We start from the raw sequence: 10,877 nt of genomic DNA, 5'->3' as shown, positions 1-10,877 counted from the left end.
GTATTAGCTAAAGGTGAACTATGCTTCCAAAACCCCCTTTCCTCCCCAACCTTCATGCTCTCGTGCTGTACATTTAAATTGGCATCAATGCCAATCACCCCGTACCTGACTAGAGGGAGGGGTGGGGATGCTGACTCTTCAATGTTAAAGTTAGGTTATTAGAAAGTGGGATAACCATAAGACCATAAGAAGTGACTTTATTTTAGTATAAATAGTTTCAGTTTCAATATTGTCTTAATTTCACTTTTCCTCTTTTTGTTGGTCTTAATGACAGTTTTATTCATATCTTAGTTTCAGTTTCCTTTTTGTCTAGTTTCAGTTCTTTTTTTGTCCTAGTTTCAAATATGAAGCGGCTTGTATTGTTATAATACATATACTGGGGAAAAGCTAAAAGTAGCTGCGAGTGTTGGTTGCATATTATTACCTATTAATACTGTGCTTGAGGAGTCGGAGTCGGGAGTCGGATTCAAGGCTGGAGTCGGAGTCGGTTTAAAAATAACCGACTCCGCCAGCCCTGGTTGAAAGGACTAATTTTCATTCGATAAAATTATTACATCTTGCCTTTCAGACTGATGACCAGCCAAGGAGATGGGGTGATATGTGGTGTATGGACGACCTGTTCCCAATATTTCAGTTTGTAGTGGTCAGGGCAAAGATCCATCTCTAGGGGCTGAAATTCATCATATCGAAGACGTCATGGAGCAGCATATGGAACATGGGGAGTATGGACATGTTTATCACTCTAACAGTATGAATACATATTTATCCCTGATCTCCACTGTTTTGGCTCAAGCCTTGTTGCAAATGTTATTAACAGACTTGATAAATGAATGCAATTATGGGCTTGAATTAACATTGTCATGATGGAAATAGTTGCTTGTGAAAAAAGCGAGAAAGATAAGGAGAAATGACTTTTGCCAAACATGAGATTCTAACAAAACAGTGAAAAGAATAGCAGTTGAGATTAAAGAAAAGATATTTGAATTTTATAATAATGATGAACATTCGCAGCTTTGTCCTGGAAAGAACGATTGTGTTTGAGTCACAATGGATGGGGAAAAGAACTTAAGTAAAAAAGCGTTTGATACTTATTAATTTGAATGAACTGCCTGACAAATTTTTTTAAAAAAGTACCCTCCATAAAAAGAAAATTACGCCCTTTCGCAACAGCACCATAAGATCCCATCGCCTAGGCATTCCATGAAGGAATAAGATCAAACAGGATGTCTGGTATCAACAGTAATCACCTATGTTGTCCAAGTGAGCAAATTGGGGGTTACTAATCTTGTCCAAGGGAGAAAATGAAAGTTCCTGGAGTGGGGCTTGAACCCAGGACCACAGTGCAATGTCTTAATCACTCAGCCACTTCGCCCACCCTTTCTTTCTTTCTTCTCTTAATTTGCAAACCACCTCTGGTGTATTGATGCAAATGTAGGCGTCTCAATGTTTTACATTTCAGGATGTATTTGTGTGCTAGGGTAATGAATTAGCTTGTCTCTAAACTGTTCCGTGGTAATTGAATTTACAATGATAGGTCGTAGGTTATTCCACAAGCATATAGAAGAGGGGAAGAACGACTGTTCATGGCTTTGTATTTGGGAGCGTGGAACTGTGAATCTTAGTTCGTGTCCCATTGTTCTTGAGCTCATTGTTGCTGGACTACTAAAGTTGTTTTGTGGAATATGTGATAGAGCATTGTCAGTTTGGAATGTTTCCTTCTTGTTCCAAAATTGTCCACTGTAGTGTTCAAACCATCTGTGCCATGCTGTCAGTGGTTTTGAATGCCTAATGCAAAACACGCTGCTGTCCTTTATACCTTTATTTCTTTTCGTGATAGGGTCCCAGACAGTGCTTGCATATTCAACGACTGGTCTTATCAACGTTGTATAACAGTTGGCCTTGATGTAACTAGACCAGCTGCCTATTTTTCTGTTCAGAAGAGCAGTTATGGAATTTGCTTTCTTTGTGATTATCTCTATATGGTCATTCCAAGATAGGTCAGTGTTGATGTTTCGTATATTTGGTGTGAAGTGGCTTCGTTTTGTTTGTCACTTGCAGCACTTCACTTTTGTCTGGGTTGAAGCTAATTTGCCTAGCATCTCCCCATATTTGAAGATTATCAAGGTCTTGTTGTAGTAGCTTACTGTCTTCATTGAACTTAATTTTTCGATATAGTAGGCAATCACCTGCAAAAAGTAGAGCTTTTGATGAGTCTACCTCTGGTAAGTCATTAATGTATAACAAAAAGAGCATTAATTTCTGTTTTTTTAATACTGGTTTACATGTATGGTATCGTTTTTCCAGTTTATGCCGGGTAAATTTGCATCACCACCTATCCGGGATAGTAGATGAAGCGAAACTATTTGACAGCTTCTTGATGTCATTGCATAAGTTGTTAGCAGCTATTGGGTAGACCAGGTGGTCTTAAGAATTACCCAATCATTAGGTGGGGGGGCATTACCATGTGCTTCAATGCGAGTGCAACAAATTCAGACTCGAAGTAAAAATTATCAATGTTGGTGCTGTTAAGAGTTGATTTAATAATCAGTATGACACCGCCGTACCCATCACTTCTATTCTGCCTATAAATGTCATATCCTGGCGCGGTCTAATTTCACTGTCTTTAATTTCTGTCACCAAGGAGCAAGGAGTGGAGACTCCTTAAGAGCTGGCGCAAAGAGGCCCTCCTTAAGATCATGTATTTCAGAAATCTGTCATGACCAATCAGCAGGCATTCAGATCCCAGACTACAGAAAAGACCATCAAATACAACACAAAATACATACAATCATTTGCAGCAACCAACACAATTTTTTCAACTAGAACCTTGCGTGAAAGGAATGCATAACATTATCACCAGAAATTAGATCTGGTATAGAAGATACAGAATCATTAAACAGAGCACTTAACAAAATAAAGATAGTAGCCGTAGTATCTAGACATTTTCAGGGTACTCATTGGATTCTACTACACCGGATTACATCACTCTATCCAAACGACATCCACCTGCTCGAATTCTAGCATGCTTTTCGGCGTCTCACAAGAACATGCTAGAGAATCCAATGAATATTGTTTATATTCAATGTCTTTTCCAGGTCGGATATTTGAATTTTGCAGAGATCGGCCCATGTGGCCTTTGCAAAAAATATATCCTGAAGACCACAGCAAGGTAGACATTTGACATTTACCTAGACAGTACTCACTGTCCCAAGAGCGAGCTAGAAACCAACGAGCATGTATTTCAAATGGTCATTTACTCAACTAATTCATATTAACATGATTCTATCTCCCAATATTGTTCAATACTAATCTTTATTTATTTTATATTTTAAAAATTATTTTCCTTCAGATGATTCCAACTGGATAAACTGGACCATTCAACGTGCCTCGATTACTTTCGTTTTGAGAAAGACCACATTGTCAGATGGCAGACATGACTCTTCCTGAACTCATGTCAACCAGGAATGGTCTTATTGTAAACAAAGTTGAGGCCATGTGTGTTTTATTAAAAAGACTCGTATCCAAATCGTTTGGTGGACACTGGACCTCCTTTACAACAGACTCCACCACAAAATCGAAACTTTTAACCGAAGTTGGTTCGACTTGCCTGCATTAAGCAGAGCAACACAAAATAAAGGTGCACTCCTTGACAAATGCATTGACTTCATCGACGGCACAGTGAGGCCAATGGCAAGGCCATCACATCAACGGGAAGTCTACAGCGGGCACAAACGTGTACATGCCCTCAAATTCCAAAGCGTCATTCTGCCAAATGAAATCATCGCACACATGTACGGATCCATGCCAGGATGACGCCATGATTGTGCATTGCTTGCCAACAGTGGCCTGTATTGGAGGACATGGAGCAATACGTCCAAGATTACTACCTCTATGGGGACCAGGCATACCCAATTCGTCCCCAGTCAATTTCCTCATTCAGAGGAACCCGACTTACCCCTCAGCAAGAAACATTTAATAATACAATGGCAAAATTAAGGACATGTGTAGAGTCGAGTTTTGGTAAAAATTCTGCAGAAGTTTGCATTCTTGGATTAAAAAACAAAACAAAAGTTCCTGCTTCAACCGGTAGGCAAGTACTACCTTGTCGGCACAATGCTGACAAACTGTCACACATGTATGTATGGATGCCAGACGGCAACTTATTTTAATTGCCACCCACCAACTATACATGAATATTTGCAATAAATAACCAAAACGTAACAAAAAAAGACAGTTATCAGGTAAGACATGTCAGATAAATTTTCAAAAATACTCTTTATTATCTTAAATTTATTTCTTATTAATACTAGCAATTAGAAGTTGCATTAATTGCTTCCTCTCATCTCTCTCAATCTCGTTCCTCTCTATCCCTCTGATCTCTCTCTCTCTCTCTCTCTCTCTCTCTCTCTCTCTCTCTCTCTCTCTCTCTCTCTCTCTCTCTCTCTCTCTCTCATCAATTCAAGCTCAAGGTTTTTGAGTCTTTACTCCTCTATTTCTTTTTCCTTTTTCCACTCCTTTTCCTCTCTTCGATTTTCTTCCCTAAGCCGTAGATGCTATAATAGCAAATCTGCATCTCGAGCACGCCATTTTCCTGTCAAAAACATACAATTAAAAAGTGTATCAGTTAAGTGTTTAAAAAATCATAAAATTTTGACATGTTAATTTAAAAAAAAACAAAAAACGAAAACAAAATCAAACAGTGATAAGATTTATTAATCGAGTATGGTTTTCTCAAACCTGTTTGAATGGTATGGGGAATTTTCGTAATCTTTGTACAGTTTGACAAAAAAATGTTTTTTTAAAAAAATCATGAGGAGTTCACAGAAACCGTTCTCGAGTGTATTTGTATGTGTATGTGTATCTTTAATCATTGTCATTTTCATCATTGTCATGATTACTATTGCAATATTTTACTTTTGTTACATTGTTATGTTTATTTCCAGGAATAAACACTCTTGATATGCAATATATGTATCTTTGCATGTATGTTTGTAAGAATGTCTGAACACTTAAGCACCACAAAGCACATGTCTGGGAGGGTTATTTGGTAGCATTACATGATAATAATAATAATAACAATAACAATTGTAAAATGAATAATAATGCATCAACATGGTAAAGCCTCAGTGCTGTATTATTTCTTATTTTGTAAGATTTTAAAATGACAAAAATACAAATAAAATAAATACAACTTACCCCGCTAGATGGCTGATGATTCCATATATGAAAAAACTGCTTACATTTCATTGCTTATTGTTAATTTTTCCTTCAAGCTTCATGCAGCAACATTTTCATTGCTGTTAAAGCACTCTGGGTGAAAATGGTTAGTTAGAAGCTGGATCTCAAAACCTGCAAAGTTCTGCCATTTACACAGATTTAATCATTGAGGGAGGGGGGAGGGGTGAAATCGTATAGACGGAAAAGCTATTCACGTGTGATATGATATTAACGTAACATGCAAAAATGGTTCAATGAGAAACACCTTTTCATTATTTTTTTTCTGGTGTATTTTATAGATATGTTTCTCCAATCAAGTTGGGATCAATTTGTAACTATTAACGGAGAAGGTGTGTGATTAAGTGGAGTGATTATAGATTTTAAAAATCTGTTTTTTTTTCGGGAATGTTTAGCATATAAGTGGAGTATGCCATTAAGTGGAGTGACCTGTAATATCTTCTTGTTCACAAAAGTAAAATATATGTTTTCAAGAAATTTAGTGCTAGGAAATTTGAAAACTAGACTGCTTTGTATGGCTATGATGGCAAACAGGATTCTGATTAAGGCTCAGAAATATATCGTCATCATAATCATGTTCTTTGTCACCATCATCATCATCATCATCATCACCACTACTACCACAATCATCATGATGTAGAAGCTATATAGAGTTGTTAGACTATTGCCATAACGTGTTTGTATTGCTATATTTATTTGGTTACTTGATCGCATTTTTATTGATATGAGAAAAGAAAAAAAATCCAGAAAGAAATTGCTGGAGAACCCTGTGAAAATGAAGCAGTTACAACAGTTGGTAAGATATGCATTTTTGTCATTTCTATACACAAGACTGACTGTAAGATATAATAATAATAATAATAATAATAATAATAATAATAATAATAATAATAATAATAATAGATCTTTATTGTCCATAAATGTGGCAAATTGTCATTTAGTTACACTTGTTATAACTTTAAATGATAACTGTAACATTGAACAGATATTTCACTCCTACTTATTTTCTCTCTCTCTCTCTCTGTCTCTCTCTCTCTCTCTATCTCTCTCTCTCTCCTCTCTCTCTCTCTTTTTCTCTCTCTCTCTCTCTCTCTCTCTCTCTCTCTCTCTCTCTCTCTCTCTCTCTCTCTCTCTCTCTCTTTCTTTCACACGTGCAATATACACAACATAAACATATTCATTTCGTTTTCAATTTGTTACAATTGTGGCAATTCGACACCAAAAGTTATCATCATTATCAATTGGTCAGTTAATTTAACATTAAATAAATTAATCAGTTAATCAGTCAATGAATCAATCCTTGGTTTTTCTGTACCATATGAAATATTCAAAATTTTTATTGCTGATGGAACGAACGTTGATTTATACTTGTTAGTTCTACATTTAATCTGACAAAACCTTCTCCCAGATGCAAATTGGTACGGATCTAGCAATTTCAGGTCATAACATTTTTGTAGGAGCTCAGATTTTAAAAGTTTTTCTAAACATTTCATTACAAGCGATGTAAGCGCCACTGGACGGAAGTCGTTCAATACGGTCGGACAACGCTTTTTTGGAACTGGAACGACAATCGATGTTTTCCAAAGTACTGGCACTGATTGTTCATCTATTGACCTTTGAAATAGTTTTGTATAAGGTATAGCCAGTTGTTGGTTAGTTCTTCAAAATAGGTCCTATAACTTGGATAACACACCATTTTACTGGCCTTGCGCTAATTCCCCATGCGTTTTTTTTTTTGGTTTTAACTTTAATTGATCTTCTCAAGAAAAGGCCTTTTTTATTATTTTTTTAGACAAAACTATTTCTCATAGTTCAAAGTGGTTTTTTTATGAGGACCTGATTGAAAAAGATTAAATAAACTCTTTTAAAAAATAAAAAATCAAATAAACAATGAAAATGTAGAGCCATTAACCAACACCATGGTGCTTGCTGGACACTGTGGCATTGAGGTAATACATTTATTTTCAAGGTTGCGATGCGATTTTCCATATATTTAAGGACCTAGGCAAGGTAAAAATAGGTATCCCAAACTACCGCTGTGTGGCAGGCGAATTTGCCGGGATCGATCAAAAAGTGGGGTGTTAATATCTGTCTCTCTCTCTCTTGAATTAAACTTTATTTAATAAAAAAAAGGATAATATTATATTTCAATATCTGCTCTACAAGATGAGCTAAATATTTAAACTATTCAAGCTATGTGAACTTTTTAACAGCTATTCAAAAACGCTCTCATAAAGAGATCCGATTGCAAATTTTCGCTGTGAAAACTGCGTACCGATCGACCGAAATTCGGGTCTCGTCACAAGATCTGCTCGCGCTAAAAGCTGAACGGACCAACAGCTGTGAAATCAAGTGTGGGAGAATCTCCTTTTAATGCCCTTTCGTGTGGTGTAATTTTTTCGTTTATAAACACAACAAAAATATTATTAAAATTTAACTGAATTTGCCCTATTTTTGACTGAAAATTTGACTCTCTTAACGGTTAATAAACGGCGAAAAAATTACACCATAAAAATCTGCAGCATTTGCAGGCTATAATATCAAAAATCCAGCATGCTGGCTTGATTCAACACATAGCGCCATCTTTAAAAGCAAAGCCTCTGTTTCCGCTTTCTCTTTCTTTCTCTCCTACCGTCCGACGCGTGAGTTGATAAAACTGCCGGTGACCGAGACCGATTGTATTGTAACGTTTCCAAACAGCCATCTAGAATAGTCAAAAGTGTTTCAATTATGGACATGGACTTACTTGAATTATGTGGTAAGTAAATCTTATTGTTTTGTATTTTATTATGATCGGTGTTTGAGTAGATCGAAGCTTTTCTCTATCTTGTCTTAATCTTATCATGATACTGTTTGCTCCACTCCACTAACTTTTCTGAATTAATGGATAATGTTTGTATTCGTGTTCATTCATGAAGGCTATTTATTATTATTATTATTATTATTATTATTATTATTATTATTATTATTATTATTATTATTATTATTATTATTATTATTATCATCATGATTATTATTATTATTATCGGAGCCCACCGATCGCTAAGAATGAACGTGTCATTATCACTGATACTTCTAGATGAAAAATAAAATAATAGAAACTGGTCGTGTCAGTGTCAGTCCTGACTGCTAGACTTGTGCTTGTGATTGTGAGTCCTACTAGTACTAGGAAATGGAAAGTATCACACTATCAACGTCTAAGTCTAGTTGTTTCTCAATTTTCTGAAATTTAGATTAATTAAGTCAAGCTCATTCATTAAGAAATTATTGACAATTGGGACGAAATCTGGTGCACATTGTTTGATCTTATAATAATAATCTTAACAGGATTGCTCCATTCTTCATCAGGTGTCATCAATGAGTAGTATCCAACTTGTTTGTTTTTCAATCGTTTTTTAAAGATCCAGTTTCACCCATGCCATGATTGATGGAACTATTACTATTATAATATAGTGACTCAAACTCCAGTTTAAATTTAACTTTTAACCTTTTACTGTATAGACTACTTGGTAGAAAGGCTTGTTTTTATTTGATGCTATGGGATTGACTTGGTGATGGTTGCTTGTTTATAATATAAGTTTTAGATTTATATTAAATTCTTGAATCCTGCCTATTTGAATTTGACAGTTGAGTTTTGATAGATAGTGTTGATGGTAATGAGTAATCATTTAGCGCGTTGAGCTTGTTGAAATACGGGGTAAGGCGGTGTATAGAAACTATTTATTATCACATCTCAAATAAGTTTGAACATTTTAATTCTCCATTTTCAGATGACGAACAAATGAGTCGTCTCAGGGCTTCATTTTTGATGAAGGGAGAAAGGTCGTAGACCTGCACTCCCACCTGTGCAAGTGACACCTGTTTGTCCAGCTTTATCATCTGCGCTTTGAAGCCAAAACGACAGTGTCTGAGGTAAGGTTTCTATGAATATATGAACATCTGTTTTCGTTGTCACAGGCCACCATTATATTTTTTTGATAAATATTTTGGTTGTTTTTGATGTTTTTTACTGCGCTAATATTATCAGTACAGTGAGGCTAAACCAGCTTATGATTTGATTTTTTGTTGTAAAACACAAGGTCCCGCTATGGAGCTTTCAGATTCATATAAGTTCATGATGGTTGCCAGTAGATTTTATTGTTAACAGGTATGGTTGAGTTTATTTGGGTTTGTAGTTACAAGTGACTGAGTGACATAGACAAGTAAAAGACGTGTTTATGGCTCTTTTTATGATATAATTTAAGCATGCCTGCAACAGTCAGCAATTAGCAATGGGCCATGTGCTGTTGGTATAATAGCACTAGTTGAAAAGGTCTTTACTAGGTTAGACAAGACTAGATGTTTGCTATGGAATACAATTAAATTCTAAACCATCCCTGTGTTCCTCTCTCGAGCAAAGTATATTAATTTTTTCATACCTAATCCTTATCTTTTTTAAACTTGTTGGATTCTGATGTATTATCAAGGGTTATCTTTTTGTATAAGGTTCTATTTTTTTTTCTGTTCTAATATACTAATGCATTAGTTATAAGCCCTTCAATATTTTCTGGTTATTTTTTCCCTTCTAGGTGGAACAATGGTTCTCCATGTTAAGTCCAGACTCAAGTTATCCTGTCAATAGTATCTGGCGAATAATTTTGAAGGTGGTGAAGGCGGCAAAAGGGAAAGATAAAACGTTTTTGAATGCACCTGTGGATCTTCACCACCTCAGTGATGTCCTCAATGCCATTGGTGTAGACATGACATTGGAGAAGAACAATTTTAAAAAGACTGTTGTGTCAAGGAAATTGCTGTGGACCTCGGCAATTTTCTCCTGAAACATGGACATACTTATGGAGACTTCCATAAATTTCTAGGAGACATATCGTCTTCTCCTGTAATTTGCACGAGAGAGAAGTTGCGAGGCATGTATCTCGCTGCAGAAACAAAGAAGGGGAAGCTGATAAAAAATATCAGCAGGGACCCAGCAGCACTTCAGGCATGGCTCAGGAAACCCTTCTTTCCCTGTCATCTGACGGAAATTCAGCTAAACTCTCCTCCTGCCACAGCCACAAAGCCACCCTCGTCATCGCCACCACCACCACCCCCACTGTCATCTACTGTTGACTGGCCAGCACTGAGTCCTCAGCCAACCGTTTTATTTCCTTCATCTGTACTACCATCATCAAGTCAACCTTCTACTTCTACTAAGATTCTCAGCTCACCACCACCGTCGTCTACTGTTGACTGGCCAGCACTGAGTCCTCAGCCAACCGTTTTATTTCCTTCATCTGTACTACCATCATCAAGTCAACCTTCTACTTCTACTAAGATTCTCAGCTCACCGCCACCACCACCATCGTCCTGCATTTCTACTGTATCTGGTTCTACCCCTCATCTCTCCACGAATATTAATTCTCGGAATGTGTCCACACCTGATTCATGTTCAGCACCACTACCATCATCGTCATTCACTTTTGGTTCTACCCCTCTACCCTCTACGTCTGTTTCTACTCAGAATCCAGCCAAACCTGAATGTACCCCTGCATTGATCACTTCTGTTTTATTGCCAGAATCTTTTTCAGAGTCCCACATCCCACTTTCTTCCACAATTGTTAATGTTGACCATGTTAGAAGATTATCAAAGTCTGTCTCTTCCAAAA

The 10,877-nt window shown here is 36.5% G+C and overlaps 2 long non-coding RNA genes across 2 annotated transcripts; both read left to right on the top strand.

The window, feature by feature from the left end:
• The first annotated feature begins 585 nt into the window (after positions 1 to 585).
• LOC144958614 (uncharacterized) lies at positions 586 to 5,196 on the top strand. The gene is made up of 2 exons (XR_013642482.1): positions 586 to 748; positions 3,350 to 5,196. It is a non-coding gene; the product is annotated as an uncharacterized LOC144958614 (long non-coding RNA).
• A 2,056-nt stretch (positions 5,197 to 7,252) lies between these two features.
• LOC144959318 (uncharacterized) lies at positions 7,253 to 10,001 on the top strand. The gene is made up of 3 exons (XR_013642592.1): positions 7,253 to 7,993; positions 9,006 to 9,147; positions 9,804 to 10,001. It is a non-coding gene; the product is annotated as an uncharacterized LOC144959318 (long non-coding RNA).
• The last annotated feature ends 876 nt before the right edge of the window (positions 10,002 to 10,877 follow it).

This window comes from Berghia stephanieae, chromosome 13 (assembly GCF_034508935.2).
Source record: "Berghia stephanieae isolate SIO BIC M18660-M18661 chromosome 13, UCSD_Bste_1.3, whole genome shotgun sequence".
Classification (NCBI taxonomy): Eukaryota; Metazoa; Mollusca; class Gastropoda; order Nudibranchia; family Aeolidiidae; genus Berghia; species Berghia stephanieae.
This window is presented reverse-complemented; position numbering and strand designations above follow the sequence as displayed.